A 20,284-nucleotide genomic window follows, 5' to 3' on the forward strand; every position below is an offset into this window, starting at 1 on the left:
GCAAGGAATGAAATGATGTCAACTTTATATATTTTTTAATTATNTGTCAACTTTATATATTTTTTTAATTATCATTCATTTTATAAATGACACGAAATCTTAAGTTTTATTCCACTGCATAAAAAAAACAAACTTAAAATTGATGAGGAAAGAAGTAAAACAATTTCTTTCCATCTCATCTATCTGAACAAATATTTTTTTAAATGGTAAACTCATTAATCAAACGAACAAGGTTTGTACGCATAAAATAGTACACCTAACAAGTTTTGTAAGTACAGAATATTTTAAATTCTTTATTTTTATACTTAAATAATTTTAATTGATTTTAAATTTTTATTTTTCTAGAATTTTTTTAAGGTATAGGCTAAATATCGATTTAAGCGCGCTTCTACTTACTATTATTATAAATATACAATATTTAAAATAGAAGAAAATATATTCGAAGAATTTCTGAATTTAAATTTACTTGTTTTTATAACGATTAAAAAATATATATATATGTTATTTTAAATTTTTAAATTCCGCGGTGTAATATTTATGACGTTAGAAGAGGGGGAAAATGCACAAGAAGCGTAAGAAGAAAGAGGGGAAGAGAAAAAAATAAATAAAATTTATTTTTAGAAAATCTTTTTATCTTACCAATAAAACGTTAAAAAAAGTTCATCGTACTCTGCGGAATAAAATTATTTTAAAGTTTTCTTTTAAGATAACGTAGACAAAGGGATTGAAGGGGGAAGGAAGTAGAAACGTGAATCAATTCCGGAGATAAAACAGAATATCCGAGCATGACATACTGACAAACCCACTACATTTTTACTTTACACATTTTTCTAACCGAATTGAGAGTACCAGGGGATAGAATCAGAAGAGAGAAAGATGCGGAACTGGAGACACCTGATAAGAAGTCAGGACGAGAAATGTCCCAAGACGACTTTTATCGTTTCATGGATGTATGGAAAGCCAAAGCTTAATGCCTACTTCGTTCGTTACGAGCATATTATCCGATTATGCTTGCAGAACATTTGATAGATATTTGCCCTCCAAGTTACTTAAAAACTTGAAAATATCGCATATTTATCGTTAAAAGCTCCCCTATCTCCAATCAGGATTTAATTCATTTGCAGCTTGTGTCATATACAGTATACATTTAATATTCTCTAATTCTATAATTGTTTTTAATTACGAGTATCATTAATTGTCACCGATTTAACTACCGAATTGTTTAGCTATACAATTGCATTTGTGTTCTCAACTAGTTTGATTAATCTCATTAATTCCATCTACAAATGTAATTACTTTTGAGACGTCATATGCACATTTTGCTGAATGTCATTAATATATGGCTGTTGAATGATTCATATTACTGTCTACTTCTCCATTATAATAATACTTACGTCCCTTTTCAATACTTTTCTAATATTTATAAATTGATATTTGCATTTTGATATATTCTAAAGAAATTAATTATTTTTAAAATAATGTTTCTATTATTTTTTTTATTCGTTTCGTTTGCTTCTTAATCTCTACTCACTTTTTAGTTTAAATTCTTGTAGAGTGAACATTAAGATGAAATTTTACTTAATTAAATCGATAAATATTTAAATTTAACTTCCAGAAAAGATATTAATTTCTTTATAATAATAATTATTATTATTAAATATAATAGTAAACTCTTGTATTAATTTTTAAATATGTTTAAACACACTTGTAATCATTTTCGAACTCAATAAATTGTTTTAAATTATGATAAATATAGTAGAAATTTGGATAAAATTTAAATTATTCTTCCTCTTAACAAACAAGGAATATTTTAAGAGGGAAATAAAAACAGAAAAAACAATTGTAGTATTTTCTAATCGCGTCATTCATTCATTTCCTGCTTACTACTTTGGGATATCATCCATTTTCCCGAAACCATTTAGAGAATAGGCACTTCCATTCGCATTTATTAGGATTAATGCCTTCTTGAAAAACTAGTTGTATATTTATTTATTTATTTATGAGGGAAGCCAGTTTCTAAGACAATTATGAGATCTTATTTAAATGTTTTCAATCCTATTTACTGAATTTTTGGCATTTTTAAATTTAGAATATTTAAAGAAATTCTCGTGCAAATACAGAAAATAAATGAAACTAGTTGTAAGATATTCAAGTTTTAAATTAAACATTCAAGGCATTTACAACTTCGCTAATAGTTTGGATTAAGAGAAAGGAGTTGGATAACGAGATAAGGCGTGAAAATAATATAAAGGAAACTTTTGTCAATTAGTTATTTAGGGGAAAAAAAACAAGACATAAACGAGTTCTTTAGAAATTAAGTAAATTTCATTTCTTAAGAAAAATTTACTGGATATGAATCACTTATACTGTTTGATGCGACCGTAGATCAAACTGCTTGGGCTAAAAATCGATATAAAATTAATCAGACTCTGCTGTCATCAGATTTTGGAGTATATTCAAAAAAATCTATTAGAAAATATATCAAAGAAATTGCTATCGAAACTTTGTTACATTCTACTTTTAATTGATTAAATCATTAATTCTCTTTCACGCTGATATTGTTATTCAATAAACTTAATAGAAACACATTTTTTATTCGTTCGAAATACTTTATTAGATAAAATTTTCATAAACAATTACCAAGGATTAAAAATAAGCGAGAATCTCTAAATATTGATTTTTTTGTATAAACTAATGGATCGTTTTGATTCCAATGGCTTTATAATGGAGAAGAATCTTTAATGATCTAAGCAAGACCATTAAGGAATGAAATATAATTGTAACACAGCGGGGAGTTTACGAATTTTTCAAGTTTTTCGATTATATTTAAAATAAATAAAACAAAAATCTAAACGTATTTTACTCTTAGAACATTTGTTTACATTTTCTCCTTTCACATCATACTGTGCCAAAGGAATAATAAATAAAATATAGATTTATGCAGTAGAAGAGACTATGTGAAACTATACGGTACCATTCTTTATCGAATTTTAAGTTTGTTTTATACAATCAAAAAATCGGAGAAAGGAATCAATAACTAGATTTATTTTAAAAAAACGAATAATGCCGGATTTATTCATTTACGTACAGAATAATATCCGAATAATTTAATAATTATCACCTTTCCTATATTTAGTAATTGAGGGTATACGTGTATCGCGGGTCAAATTTCAGGTGTGAACGATATCCACTTATTGCTCTTGACATATTAGTCTCAATATGTTCTGTTGGGAACATTAATCAAATGTGGTCGAAGGCGGATCCCCAATGCTTCAACCTTTTTCTTAGGGCGGTATAATATCAGGTAGAAAATATCGATTTACAGTCAGAAAAATTGATCCGAAAAATTCCTGTTGATGCTATAACCTTTTCTTTTATTATTATTTTTATTTTTATTATAAAAACTAACCAAATTAAGTAACGATACGCCTGCCAACTGATTAAATTAGTAATATAATGAAATTACAATTAGAATACCTGTTATGTAATTTAACTATGTTCTTATTTACTGTGTAATGATAATAAATTCTCGTACGTTAATTTTATTGAATTTTAAATATTTTTTAATTATTAATCGTTATCCAAGTGTGCAATTATTTATTGTGACATCGTCATAATATTGGGCTGTTTATTTTTATCATATTTTTCTTAATTTGTTTAATTTAAAGTCATAACTTTCGGTTTTTATTGTAACTTCATGTATAATTAATCGAGGCCTACTGCCCCTAGGGTTTTCATAACTGTCTCGAATTTCATCTATCTAACTTCGTTGTCGAGATTAAAGAAAGACAAACGGACAGACGGACAGACGGACAACAGTGGGAATTTATAGGTCTACAATTTTTTCAAATTTCAGTCCAATAATTTAATAAATGTCATATAAAAATTAATCACTCTCTCATTTGATAATATAAAGTACTATATTACGATTTATTGGGCTGCGATTTGAAAAAAAATTTGTAGACCTATAGTCGTCCCTCTGTATCTGTTAGTCTGGCTGTCCATTCTTAATCTCGAGAACGATACAGATAGGTAAAAGATGAGACTAGATATGGGATGTTTAAGGACAGAAGACCCCGATTAACGATATACAAACTTCCGATCTAGAATGAAAGTCGGGTAATTTCAATTCAAAATTTTCCCGGAACAGAGTTACATAGATTAATGGCATTACTTTGCTATTATCAGGAGAAGTATTATATGCAGAAGCAAGACAGTACTAATTTGAGATCGAAAGCATATATTTTAAATTAAATAAATTTTAAATATGATTAAGAATTGCAGCCCGATATTGTACGATGCCACAATAAATTTGCTCTAAATAAATAGCCTAATAAAAATATCTACTTAATATCTTTTTAATATTAAAATAATAAAGCTTTTTTACTTACATAAAAATAAATTACAATTAATTATTAATTTTTATATAAATTAATAGGAACATACATTANCATTAATCAGATTTATTTAAATTATAAATTTGCAGGAGAATCAAGTGAAATAATATACTTTTTTTTTACTTTAACAATCATTTTATCTGTCACAATTCTGCATATTTTAAAAGAAAGAAAAAAAAGAAAGGAATCGTAATCGACTTTGAACATTTTCAAGAATAATTAATACTAGTGGATTAGTTTCTCTCTTACACAAAAGATGCAGAATGCATATAGGAAACGAAAGAAGATACGGTCTACTGGTTAGATCAAATCACTATACTTGGAAGGGTATTAACTTCTCATTCTACTTCTGTCTTTTATTTTTTTGATGTAGATTTTTCTCCAACTTTTATGATCATACTCCTTTTTAAAATAGCTGAATAAGTTTTATTTCACACAATTGTTAACACAATAGCTGGCATTATGTTCTATGCCCCTTCATTTTATTCTCTTTATGTTTAGGCTTTAAAGTATTTCTTCTCCTGTACAGAAATTCTTGCAGGATTAATATTATTTTTATAAAGTAATGCTAACAATTTGCTACTGTAAAGTGTTTTTTTTTTATGAAAATGTTACAAAAATTCTGTAAATTTTCGAATATGTGAAGTAGAATAAATTTCTACAATGGAAAAAATAAATTAAAGTTGTTTGTTTATAAAATAATTTTATTTTGTTATAAAAAATCATTTATTTAGAAGAATTTTTAAGACGAAAATTATTTGTAAATGTGTAAATATTTTGACTTTTTTTAGATTTGTGCGAAAAGCAAGCTTGAAGCACAACAGAAGCACCGTGTATTTCCCAATGGATCATCGAGTACTTCAAATCTTTTATCGATGATGGAGATTCGGTGTCCGGTCCTACCGCCAGCTGTATATAAGGTGAGTGAAAAATGGATAGGATGTAAGGTATATCGACAGCTAAAGCAAAAATTAAATTCCGCTTGTCTCTTGTCAGCAAACATCGAAAGTTGCCAGAAGCCATCTCGTTTAAGAGAGACACGCGCATTTTCTTCTTCGTCCTTCTGTCTCCGTTAAAAATAAACGGAAACGCCTATTGACATTACACATTTCCAAAGTGTTCTTCGTATGATTGGGAAACTTTATCATCAATCTTCTCTCTCTCTTAATATATCTCTCTTTAAATTCTTTCCGAAAGTTTTATTAAAATGAATTTGTATGAAGAAGTTTAGTCGTCCAGAAACGTAAAAAAAAATGATTTATTCTGAAGAAATCCATGCGAATCTGTCATATAAGTAGCAGTTTATTCGGTATTTAACTTTATACTTTAGTGAAAATTTTAAAAATTCTTTTTTTGTTTACGTAAACAACGTTTCTATAAAGTCTATCTTTTTTTTATATTTACCTTGCATAATACATTACAAGCGAAGAGGGAATCAATAGTAAAAAGAATTTTTTCGGATAAATTATAAAAAATGAAACGTTTTCTGCTTACTTTATGTAATGTCGAAATCCACTCTTATACAAAATCGAGCATTCAGCCAAAATTACTTCCGTTTGTTGCTGACAAGTCTTACCATTTCCATGTAATGTATTGATGTTGATACAAGACAATTGCTCACTACTTTGTTATTCTCTGTTTACTCAGAGGATATTTTCAGTTGGGAAAGCATTTTGAAATTCTCTTGTAACAATCGGTGGAAATCTTAAGGATAAATTGCAATTTTATATTCAAATACCGAACGGAAATATAAGTTGAATATATCTATAGATAATGTTTATTCTTCGGATCTTAAAAATTTTGCATCGAATTCTAGTTTTACTGATATATGATTGTATCTGATTTAATATCGGAGGATTTTTCGAATAAAATTATATATTGTAATCGATTTTCTTCCAGGAATCTTGATAAAATATTATTAAAATGATTCCTGTTTCAAGTTTTTTTTTTCATTCTATTAATATTTTATTATTAATTTTTTTACAGATAATCTTATTTTGAATATTGCTTGATATAAGTCGGTATTTAAAGTACATTTTAATAAATTTGTCAAAAGTAAAATCTTTATATATTTAATTCTTCCGATACAAAATCATGTAATTTTTATAGCTACTATCAATATTTTATTAATAAATTTATATCTTACTTTCTACATGAAGTGTTTTCTTGTTCTAAATAATGGCGTTTTTCATTACATTTTCCAGCAATTCTGAACTTTACTGATTTCTTCAAGATGTTTACGATATATTTCAGTATATTTGGTCAATTTTTATTCAATTTTTTCTGTTTTATTTATATCTATAAACTGTGTATGCGGTGATACAATTCCCAACTTTATTTTTAATATTAAACTGGAAAAATAGCTTAGAAAGCACTTTAACTTACTCAAATGATGCAGAGAATATTATTCTCCAGGGGATAAAATTAAACATATAGAAAATACGATTGTGATTCTAGAAAAGTAAACTAAATTAGAATTTGCCGATGATTATATGCCAGTAAGCAGATGTTACCTATATTATAGTTTCAATCGTTCTTCTAAGGTATGCAAATGTAGCCAGTAGAATGCAATCATTAAACTGGAAATGCCATTTTAACGAATGCCCAAATCGTGCATATATGCATATATCCATATCATCATACTTCCTCTTTACCCATTTGACAGAGAAAATGTACTAGACTAAATTAACCTTTAGCTTTGTAACATGGTGTAGCATCAGTTTCCACGCTTTCCTATTCCAACGCATTACTCTTGCTGTACTTACATATATCATCCTTTTCCGCTATTCCTAACGATTTGTGTATTTAAATATTCTCTTTTCTTGTAAGTTTTCACGGATAACTAAACACATTTCGATATTAATACTTGGCTAGTCTTTGTTTTTCTACTTTTACAAAATAACGAGTTTTTTTAATTCAAGATCAATATTTTTTTAAATAAAATTATATAAAATATTATTGTCAATATATTAAAATTAAATACACGTTAAAAGAAAATTTTTTTATTTGAAAAATTGAAGAAAATTAAATTTGAATCTGATTAAATAATGCCGCGCGTACAGGGGTGAATAAAAAGTAAGTAAACAGTAGATTAAATATGATTTGTGGTATATTTTTATGATATTTTATAATTAATATATTATTATTGGGCTGTAAATTATTGAAATTACAAATCTATAAAATCCCACTGTCATCTATTGTCTGTTCTTCCTTAATTTCCAAGAACAGTGTTAGTGAATGTCAAGACCGGATATAGAAAGCATAGGGGCAGGAGCCCTAATAAACTATATACGAACTTCCTGTTGAGACCTGAACTCACGTGATTTCAATTCAAAAATTTTCCCCTGAAAGATGTTAGATAGATGACCGACACGACTCTGTTGTTAAAGGAAAAGTATGATTTACAGGGGCAAGCCACTACTAATTTGAGGTGGAGTGCATATATTTTTAATTAAATAAATTAAAAACATGATTAAAAATTGGAGCCCGGAATTGCGACATGTTACAATGAATAACTGCTCGCTGTATTCATAAAAATAGAATATAATTATATACCTAATCTCAAAATAAATATCTTAATTTACTGTCCATTTACCATCCTGTATATTAAAATTAATAATATAATTCTCCTTGATTTGTTTAATATATGTCTGCATTTTATTCATTAATAACTCATCAAACCTTAAAATTTCATCTCGTATAATATGATTGATACTTCATATTCCCTTTTGTGTAATAAATTGGCACGTCCACCGCATCGTACATTGTCAAAGTTGTTGTTTAGAGAGTTTATAGCTAAATGTCCTAAGGCATTAGCAGTTTTCAATAAGAATTCAATCTGCTTCAATTGTTCCGTCAATTCATTTCCATTCATTGAGTCATTATCATTCCAATTATTCCATCTTGTATCGTTCGACTAAAGTTAAGTGCCGACCTCTAACTTAGTTATCGTCTATAATACGAAAATTCACATAATTAGACATTTAACGGCAGCATTCTAACCGCTTAAAGTTGTGTGTGGGAAGACTTTGATCCAGTTTCTTATTAAATTATATAAAATCACATTAAACAATTGAAAAGATTTCGAATTTTTCTAATCTGTAATTATATAAATCTACATTTCAATGGTTATTTTATCGTACGAGTTAATTATGGAACAATTGGCACCAATACTAAAGGTGGGTATGCGACCTGTGCACTCGAATTGGGCCCTCGCTTAGAAGATTTAGGGCCCTGAGCATTGTTAATGCTCTGCACTAAGCATCTTAAAAAGGGCCCTCGCACCTGGGTTTTGGAGGAACAAGTATAAAATATAAAATCCTACACTGGATCTTTCAAAATATGAATGTTTAGATGATAATTCTGACTCATATTGAGAATTTATTATACGACCTCGGAAATAAACAGTTTGGTATTAAATTTGATTTTAATTAAGTTATTATTCATAGCATTAATTAATAATCATTAATTAATAGTCTACTAAAAGGTATAATTTAAGTTTTTATTATCATGCCACACCATTAATCTTTACATATTTTATCATAATGGGGAAAAATATGTTTGAAAATGAATGCATACGGAATTCATTATTTGTAGTCCCTGTCGTGGATAAAATGTCGAATTTATTCTCTTGTTTTGAAAACAGACACGTCGTCCTATTGGTTGGTAAATTCCGTGAATTCACTAACAATACTATAATTGGAATAATTCTCATCACGCTATTCCGTTCATATTATTGGATAAATACATTAAATGTAATCTGAATTTTAATTAGTTCATTTTCAATTTATTTCATACAAAAATAATTTCGATTAATATTAATTTTGAACTTATTTATATAAATCTACGTCTAAATGAGCAATTATTTATTGTGGCATCGTCACAATACCAGGCTGAAATTTTTAATTAATTTAATTTAAAATATATGCTCTTGATCTCAAATTAGTAGCGGCTTGCCCCTGTACATCATACTTTTCCTTTAACAATACAGTCGTGCCGGTCATCTATCTAACATCTTTCAGGGGAAAATTTTCAGGAGACAGCAAGGCATTGTGACAATGCCACAATAATGTTTGCTCAGTTTACATAATAAATCTATTTTTTTTAAAGATAAAACAATTTTATATTTCTTTCTTTTCGTGGAAGTTAAAAATAAGTAAATAAAGTTTCTTAAATCATTTTGTTAAAGTTTGTTTCATAATCATAAAGAACAAATAAGAAATTTTTCATTTTAGTATACTTAATTATCTTGTCCCATTGTTATTTAATTTATCTTATATTCATTTCTATTTTAAACTTTTTTTGACGTTTTACATTATTTAAATCCGTGTATATATTAAACGAGCGCACATTTATAAAATAACTGCGTTGGAACTAATCCAGAATTACGTGATAGTTTAGTGGTTTGTGTAAAAGAAGAAGAAAATAGTAAGAAACTATCGAAAAGCTTCCATCAACAACATTTGTAATGTCATCATTTGAAACCATATACGCCAATGCAGAAGAATATTTCACATATCCTTTTATTTTTATATCAAACCGAATACAATTGTTAGCATTCTTTTATATTTAAAACTTTATTTCCTTATATATAAACATTTTAAAATAATAAATAAAATAAATTAGCATTTCAGAAAGGTTGGTCTAAGTCACGCAAATTAACTTTTACTCCTATTCCATTCTTTGATAATACTAATCATATAATTATCCTTGGAATTTGGGTGTTTATTACATTAAAAATTTTTTTTAAATTTCTTTATTTTTCTTCTAATTGAACATTCCTTCATAAATATTTTAAAATTTCATAACAATTGTTATATTTATGTACGAAGCGGTATATTAAGTTGCAAATAGAAGATTCTTTTCTCTTGTATCTACAAGAGTTTCGTTAATAACTGCAATACATCATCTTGAGAGATTGCATAGAAGACAACTCTAGCAAAATAAGTCCTTTTGAATTTAAAATAGGGTCTCTGCCTTATACGTAAGCTAATAGAAATGGGGAAGTGGCAAATATAATTTCATCAATTTCAATTTTTTCCATTTATGAAAGTATAATTTCATCAATTTCCATTTTTTCCATCAATCGTCATTATGGTAATTGCTTCCAAATCAATATTGGTTTGAAATTTATTTTGATTGATATTTCGCCTGTGGACATTCTGGGTATTCATCATTGTGGATTTCTGAATATTCATCTTTTCTTCTCTATCATTTTAGAAATTATCGAAACTCTCAATTCGTTTGCATATACTTTATATACAGATATTTTTGGCATTTCTAGATCTTTATATAAGACAATTTTCTGATGAGTTAGAACTGTTTTTTATGGATTATTTCAATCTGATGAAATCTCAGAGCTTATATAACTCTAATTAATAAAGTTTTCTTAAAGATTTTCACAAAATGCAAACTAATATTCTTAACACACGACAATAAATAAGGGTAAATGGAAGAAAATTTAGGACACTTTTATTAAATTTATGTTTTGCATATTTTCTTCGGTTTATATCCATGTTCTTTCTAAAAATATGTTTTCTCATTCAAAGATTTTTCATTTCCTTGTATATTTCCACTCATTATAATACAGTTCAACCCCTTAACAACGGCCACTGACGGGAACATAAAAAATGCCCGTTTTTTAAAGGTTATTCTGTATGCATTTCAAAAAGACAGCCGTTGTTAGGAGTGATCGTTATTGGAAAATTCGACTGTACATTCATATAATACAGCACAACATACTTCTAATATTATAATATTAGAATATTTTTTTAATATTGAGAAACTCAGTGGTCTCATTGTAATACAATATTAAAGCATTTAATATCGATTATTCGTTAATTTCTAACATTTGGATCAAGTCTAGTATTACACATGAATAATACTATGATTATTCATGTGTAATACAGAATAATCGAATAGTTAAAAAATAATTAGTGAATAATATCATAGAAATCTATTTAAATCATATCATATCTATATATTAATTGAAAAAGAGTTTCAGTTTGTCCGACTTAGTTTTAATAAACGGCTGAGGCTAAAAGTACGGTTCAGGTATCAAATTAAAGCTCTTATCCTGTAGATGATGCCGTTGGAGTGATATTTGAGAAAGGTGCAATCATTCTGGTGTGGCGTAGGAACAAAGGTACAATATTAAGTCTATAGGAAAAATATGCCGGGTCCCACTCCCTGTTAACTTTAGTCAATTTTTTGTGTTTGTTCATTATTGTAAGTACTGTGGTCAATAAATGTGCATTTTATTTATTAAGACCATTATTTTTACCACCCTCTCCCAATCAACCTCGCCAATCTTCCACCCCCTCAAAAACCGAGTAATGTCGGGCACACGCAACTAGTCTTTATATATTTATTAAATGCCAGATATATTAGTGATACAATTTTCTCATCTCTAGTATAAGTATAATGTAATTTTGATGCAGATGATTAATAAGTTTACCTTATAAAACTGTCGACGTATGGATCATATTAATTCACAATTTATCCAACACTTCTCTATCTGAACTAATATTTAGAAGAATTGGTATTCAATACCTCATAAAGTAATTATATAAATGATCATCTTTCACGACATACATTGCTAAATTGTTTTAAACTAAGAGATAATCAAGATCAAACTATTGACATATGTGATGTCTAATCTAATTAATTATGTCAGCCTTAGTGTTGTCTGTTACATATTAATTCCAATATTAAGATTATATCATTTCTTACGCCGCCTCTCATATCAATTTATGAAATTAAAGTAATGATTTACTCTCAATTTTGTATTATAAACTATTATTTTCATTTCATAAACTGAGAAGATCGGTTTAAGAAAGTGGATTTTAAAATAATCTTTGAAAATCGATACTTAAAATTCTGTCTAATTATTCAATTTTTAAAGGAAAATACTAAATTATTTACTTAATTCTCCATTAGCAAAAATAATGTTATGTAAATTAAAATAAATTAAGAGTTTTATATCGTTATCCATTCTATCCAAATTGAATTGGAATTATTTCTCTTAAATAATTTAATTAAAGATATTTACAGTTAAAATGTGGTTAAAGAAATACTTAGTATTCAAATTGAGTAAAATACCAGTAAAAATACAATTCATTTATTTAATTTATATCCGATTTTATTTCTGAAAAACGTTTTAAACACTCATTAGGTAAATGCTAAGATAATGTAATGAATCACTTATATGTGCATCACTTATATTATAATTATTATTATTTTATATCAAAAATCAAATTATGTTTTTCTTAATAATTTATCGTACGTAATCAAATTGGGAACTGTATATATTTATTATTAACAAACTAAACAAATAATCTTTATTATGATCTTATATTTAGAGCGAATTTTAATACGAAATTATATATTATTTCTTGAATAATATTGTTTAAGTTCTGTGTTTTTTTATAATCATTACACATAATTATAAATTATTTGTTAAAAAAAAATAAAATTTAATTTAAAAATTTCTTTTATTTTTAAATTAAAATTAGAAATTTTATATAGAATTATAACCGCAAAACAATGTAAAAATTCGTCGAGATAAATAATAAAAAAAATAAATAATAAATATGCGAAGATAACTTTCTGACGTTATCAGGAAAACAGAAATGAATTCCGAAACTTTCTTACATTTGGAATTCTTAACGATTAAGTCGAATCAATGTTGTAACATCTTGATACTATTCGGCAATACATATTACCTTTCTCTAACTTTCGTCTAAAAACCAGATAAAGGGAATTTTGGATTTGAAAATGTCACTAATAATTTTTAAGCTTAGAAGATAAAAACCATATGACGCGATGTGCAAGAGATGAAACTGAAGTAGATAAGGTAATATTTCAAATTTTGCTCCAAAGAAAATAACTTGACAATGGCTAAAGACATAAGCAGTCAGTTATCATCAGAATTTTCTTCATTTACAACCGAAATTCTGCATTATTTTTACGAAATGGTTTTTTTTTTACCAAGTATGAATTTTTATGGAGTAAAAAAGAAGATAAATTATATTTAAATAAAAATAATGATATTGACCAAGTGGAGTTTTCATTAATACTTTGACTTTAAGAAATAAAAAAAAAGAGAGAGAGAAAGTTCCGTTATATTAAGGAGAATGGAAAACTTTCTATACAGTCGCACGTCACAATGTCTGTCGGTTTCAAGGTTATAAGATTCATCATCGATACAAATGCGACATTGGACGGTCATAATTGCCTTTGCACGGCCATAATAAATCATTAATGCGCCTGCAAGCTGTCGCAGAATATAGTAGCATTCTTCTCATATGATTATCATTGCAGTATTTATCATTACTCTCATTCCTGAGATTGAAGGACAGCCTGTAAGATTCCCTCTTTTTTTTAATTTTCTTATAAAATATGTCTTTTTTAGCTCACTTTTTTCGGGTTGCTCCAAATTTCCTTCAAAAATTCAATATCTGTTCTATTAAATCTCTTTCTACCATTATAATTTATAAGTAAAGCTATTGAATAATAATAAATTTAGCTCTAAAAACAAATCTAAATAGATTTAATTATAGAAAACTCCACGTGTTTTACAGAATTAGATACATATCCACAACTCTAACACGTTATTTAATTATTAATTATCGAATTACCTTTATTACTTAGAATTGTGTTTATTACTAACATAAGTAATTATTTAATATTGCCGCCAGAAATCAAACAGACTTAATTTCTAACAGCAATAATTAAATAGCTATTCGTTTTCTTAACCAAATAAATATATTTTTATAGAGAATTTTATTAATTTTGCTTGTATAAATGATAAATTTTATAAATAATATCTAATTAAGTAATATAAAATAATATTTTATTCATTATTCTTCGCTTCAAGAAGTGTTTCATCAATACAAACAGTATGAAATTCAATCTAATTGAAGAATTCATTAAAGTAGGAAAATCAATTAATAAATAATGGAAGCTTGTGGCTTCGGATTTCTTAGCAAGTAATATTATCATTTAGTCATTAATTAAGAGTTCATTTATATAAAAAATTTTGATTATTATTTATGATTTCATATCAATGGAACAGTCGAAACTTCATGAACACTGAGTAGTTTAAAAGTTAAGAAAATCTAATTATTTTTTTACAATGCTTTAAATGGAGTGAAAACTAGATTATCGGAACTTTAGTTTAAAAAACTTTCCATTAACTTACTTCAGGATAGTTGAATACGTAGTTAATTCCAACGAAACATTAACTTTCGTACTAAATCTGATGATGTTTCTATTGAGGATCAAAGAAGAAGCAATCGATTTTTTTAAATACATTAACCGAGATTACTTCTTGACACTAAAACTCGTAAATATTCGTTTTTAGAGTAATAATAAAATATCGAATTTATAAAAAATAAAATAAATAAATGTGAAATCATTGAAATAAATTCTTCGTCATAAACTACACGAGAATTTTGAAGTTATTATTGATAATTGAATAGAGAACATTAAGTCAGCAGTAAGCTATCGGAATCTTTAATGAACACTGATTCGCCAGGAAATTTCGGAATATTAACTATTCGTAGACTCGATACATTTATATGCCAGACATTGAAGTAATTATCTTTACGTTATATCATTAGGAAAATGCTCGTTCTAAACTACGAATATAAACTAAAAAAAATTCGTTTACTGCAGCCATTCTCATTACTAATTCACATAGTAACGCCTGTACTAAATCATTTCTTATACTTGTTGCGTTGTTTTTTTCTTTATTTTTCTCCTTAATTTAAGAGAAAAAAGGATACGATTATAGTTTAAGAAATGTAAATATAAATTAACAAAAGAAATATCTCATTTTCTCTTCAACAAAATTCATTTAGGTTTGATTTTACGTGTCTATGCACTTACCTTTCTTTAATCCCTTTTGTTTCTATGTAAATTAATTACTTAATTTTTTTCTTAATAAAAATAAAATAAAATTCATTAACTTCTATTAATTCGAAATCTGCTTTGGGGAATGTGTCGTTCAGATAACAAGGTAAAGGAAATACTACAGAACTTACCATAATCTATTTTTTTCTTACCTCATTCTATCGTTAAGTCGAAACACTATCTCTGTCAACATTGATGGCTACAGTTGCAATATTGAAGCGAACGATTTTAATTTAATTTCTTATATCGGTATGAAAACAAGATCAAATACTGTTATGACAATATTTGGAATTCAGTACTAAGCATACATACCGAGAACCATATCCAACATCAATATATTCTTTCAACAGTGTACAGTACATATAAGAACTAAATCAAAACAAATTTTATTGAGATTTGAAGATACTTGGATTTTACAAACAACATAAAATTTAGGCTCGTAAAATTACCTCATTTGACACGTTTAAAATTTAAATTATTACATGCCTTAAATATAATATAAAAGTGTCTTTTTTAAAAGTTTTTATTAACTAGTTATTTCATAAAAATAGTTAATAAATGTAGAAAAATCTACGTAAAATATTAATGTTAAAATATATTTAAATCTAGTTTCTTAAACACACACAAATATTAGTTTTGATTAACTTTCTGATATGAAAGTGAATTAAAAAAAAAATAAATATTTTTTTCCCTTTCATGGCATATATGTAACAGAGAGTAAAAAATTCTTTTAACTCAGATATAGATCGGTTATACAAATGTGACAAACTTTCAAGAGATCATATCACTCAAAGCCACAAAACATGGAAATATCAATGCGTACTTGCATCGATTTTAAACAGTGTTGTCTCCTTCTTGTCCCTCCTCTCCGCTTCTTCTCCCGAATGCTTTTCGTCACCTTCAATACTCTTTGATCAACTTCCTCAAAAGATCCCAACGGCATCTTCTCTTGGGAAATTCCTCGAGATTTAATACATTTTATCTCCAAAAGAATTGTATTAGTTTGTTTATGGTATTAGTGCTTTCAACTTAAGATTATTTCTTATTCCTTTCATCACTCCTATCTTTAACTATTCTTTCACCCGTTCTTGCGGACGGGTCTATCTACATACGTACCATTAAAATAAATCAAAGGATATTTTACTGTGGTAGAAACGATAATAAATAATCTACAGAATTTTACTCATTATTCATTATCTCTAAGTGAATCTCAGCAAGAAATCTGATAAAAGAGAGAGCAAGAAAATAACTGAATCGAAAGTAGGTGACAGTTCTCTGGAAACGGTGTCACAAGATTTTTTTCAATTTTTCAATTTTATTTATTTAAACTGTCAGATAGTAAATCGAAGAATTTTATGTTTTATTTCATTACTTACTCCCTTACAGGATGGAAAAATATACTTTATGCAAAAATAAAGCATTTATTATACCAGAAAATCGAAAGAGATCGAATTTTGTTCGTGTTTTGAATAGACGAGTATAAGACAATCGCTTAGAAAAAGAAATTCTAAGCCGAAATAAATGTTGATAAATTTTGAAATATGTCGAATACAAAACAATATACAGTGTATGGGGGTTTACAAAAACAGAAAAAAATAAAACAAACTATGATCATCTATCAATTTTTGCAATCTATAATAGAAAAGTCCGATGATTGTTCATCGAGACGTATCTTCTTTCCAATAATAAATCATATTGTTCGGTAGAATAGGAGAAACATCATTATTGATGGGTCGGGTGAGAGGAAGAAAATCAAACAAATTTAATGACCTATTCAATCTCGTATAACATAATGTCAATAAAGGTCAGTAAATGAACGTCAAAACAATGTATAAATGGCCTAAGCTAACAATACCTAACAAATAAGGCATTTATCACTACTAATCCTGATAAATTAAGTTAAAAATAGTAGTATATAATTGACAGGGCGCCTTGTATTTTGTAATAAATGAACACGAGAAAAAACTGCAACTTATTTAAATTTAAAAGTTTTCCAAAGGAAATATATATATTAAAATCATCCCTTCAGAAAATGAATCACCACTTTTTTCTGTTAAAAAAAAGAGGTGTCCGATTTGAAACTATAAGAAAAATATGTCAAGAAAAGATAAAGTGGAAGCTTATCCAAGATATAAACTATCCTTCTGTTAACAGATACCTTGTTCTCTAGGGAAGATTTCATCTGGCATCTTTTAATAACGTCCACAAATATCAACGAATAAAATACGTCAATAAAACTAATTTATTTTTTTTTCCTTTGTAAATCTCTACCATGGAATTAATCAAACATCTCTGTAACACTTTGACTTTTACATATTTGTTAAGTTTCAGTTACAAGATATCGCAGATATGATTATTTATTATTATTACCATATTTTTTTTTATATATATGTGCCATTAAGGATGGAAATAGAATATTAACATATTCAATTATTAATGGTGCGTGTAACATTTCGTAGCTCTTTTGTAGGAATTACTGCATAATGACATTCTTCCTATTCTCAACTTAATTTGATAAATGATGATACGTACTATACGTCAAAACAGTGTGAAAATTTTGCTCATTTCTACAAATTTATAAATTAAACTTTAACCTCTTAACAAGTTTATATGCTTTATTGTTATGAATTAATTTACAGAGATAAATTTTAAATATAAGTACAGATAATCATAAAGAACAAATAAGAAATTTTTCATTTTAGTATACTTAATTATCTTGTCCCATTGTTATTTAATTTATCTTATATTCATTTCTATTTTAAACTTTTTTTGACGTTTTACATTATTTAAATCCGTGTATATATTAAACGAGCGCACATTTATAAAATAACTGCGTTGGAACTAATCCAGAATTACGTGATAGTTTAGTGGTTTGTGTAAAAGAAGAAGAAAATAGTAAGAAACTATCGAAAAGCTTCCATCAACAACATTTGTAATGTCATCATTTGAAACCATATACGCCAATGCAGAAGAATATTTCACATATCCTTTTATTTTTATATCAAACCGAATACAATTGTTAGCATTCTTTTATATTTAAAACTTTATTTCCTTATATATAAACATTTTAAAATAATAAATAAAATAAATTAGCATTTCAGAAAGGTTGGTCTAAGTCACGCAAATTAACTTTTACTCCTATTCCATTCTTTGATAATACTAATCATATAATTATCCTTGGAATTTGGGTGTTTATTACATTAAAAATTTTTTTTAAATTTCTTTATTTTTCTTCTAATTGAACATTCCTTCATAAATATTTTAAAATTTCATAACAATTGTTATATTTATGTACGAAGCGGTATATTAAGTTGCAAATAGAAGATTCTTTTCTCTTGTATCTACAAGAGTTTCGTTAATAACTGCAATACATCATCTTGAGAGATTGCATAGAAGACAACTCTAGCAAAATAAGTCCTTTTGAATTTAAAATAGGGTCTCTGCCTTATACGTAAGCTAATAGAAATGGGGAAGTGGCAAATATAATTTCATCAATTTCAATTTTTTCCATTTATGAAAGTATAATTTCATCAATTTCCATTTTTTCCATCAATCGTCATTATGGTAATTGCTTCCAAATCAATATTGGTNGTAAATTATTGAAATTACAAATCTATAAAATCCCACTGTCATCTATTGTCTGTTCTTCCTTAATTTCCAAGAACAGTGTTAGTGAATGTCAAGACCGGATATAGAAAGCATAGGGGCAGGAGCCCTAATAAACTATATACGAACTTCCTGTTGAGACCTGAACTCACGTGATTTCAATTCAAAAATTTTCCCCTGAAAGATGTTAGATAGATGACCGACACGACTCTGTTGTTAAAGGAAAAGTATGATTTACAGGGGCAAGCCACTACTAATTTGAGGTGGAGTGCATATATTTTTAATTAAAATAACGTGTTTTGTCAATGAATTTATTCCATTTGAAGTTTTAAAACGAATTAGCAGTAAAAGTAGGCAAACTACCAATATAGAAGAGATGCTACATGCTAATGAACTTACCGTTTGAAACTATCATCGCAGTCAAGTTATCCTGCAGGAGTGTGACGATGGGATAACTTCCACCTGACAGGCGCTTGACTTACTCGATCCGCAAGCAATGACACCTCCCCCGCCAGCTATTGCTAGGGGGAATGGCCACTCACCTGCCCACTGTTGTTGTTTGCGGTATTCTCCGTTACTTTGTCACTGACCTCTGGAAGCCTCGACGATCCCGCCGAGCGGGACATCGTGACCTCCCTTATGCCTATACTTCAAACTGTACAATGCACTCTAGCGCAAGCAAAGAGGAATACTTTCAGTCAATACAGCCCCAGCCTGGATGGGAGCACTTCTAATCAGTCACGGACTGATCTTCACGTCAGCTGTACATCTCATGAACAGTCGATCGTTTCGTCTGCTGATGCTGCTGGTGATGCTGGGTAAATGTTTCGCCGACTGGAATGGACGAATTACGTGACGTCAAAATCGCGCCCAATCAGATGCCGTGGAGTTAGCCAGAACATCCAGGAATGTCTCCATCCCTTCAACCAGTTAAATGTAGGCCAAGGGCGATGATGTGGCGCCCCTTAGCATCGTAACTTCTATTCTTACCAAAGTCAATACCCGGTTAACAATCGCTAGCGAATACAAATCTTCCTAACATATTATGTTGTCTCGTTAGATTTCCCGCGGTTTATGTCCAGAATAAAGTGTTATCTTCGTGGCTTTTATCCCTACGACATCTGTTCCGAGTAACTTTCGATTTATAGATTTAAATTCCCTTTTTTTATATCCATAAAAGCACTTTATTCAACCGACTAAATCGATGCACTCGGATACGATAAATGTTTTCCTATCCATGAATTTTGTTTATTTATTTTTACATCCGTTTAAATAAATAAATATCCTAAATATATATACACTAACAGAGGATTGATTGTAATTTTTAATAAAATAATTGAGTAAATCAAGAAAATATTCATTTTTCT

General features: G+C 27.8%; 1 protein-coding gene across 2 annotated transcripts in view; it reads right to left on the reverse strand.

Annotated features, from left to right (window-relative positions):
• LOC111637278 (transient-receptor-potential-like protein) overlaps positions 1-19,796 on the reverse strand; it is a 114,046-nt gene extending 94,250 nt beyond the window's left edge. The window contains exon 1 of one of the 2 annotated variants that reach the window (XM_023382749.1): positions 19,317-19,796. The gene's annotated coding sequence lies outside the window, so the exon portion shown is untranslated. The remainder of the gene's footprint in view (positions 1-19,316) is intronic. The other variant, XM_023382747.1, reaches the window with a different exon arrangement.
• Positions 19,797-20,284: the final 488 nt, after the last annotated feature.

This window comes from Centruroides sculpturatus, unplaced genomic scaffold, assembly GCF_000671375.1.
Source record: "Centruroides sculpturatus isolate CEXI.00-Female unplaced genomic scaffold, Cexi_2.0 scaffold1004, whole genome shotgun sequence".
Lineage (NCBI taxonomy): Eukaryota > Metazoa > Arthropoda > Arachnida > Scorpiones > Buthidae > Centruroides > Centruroides sculpturatus.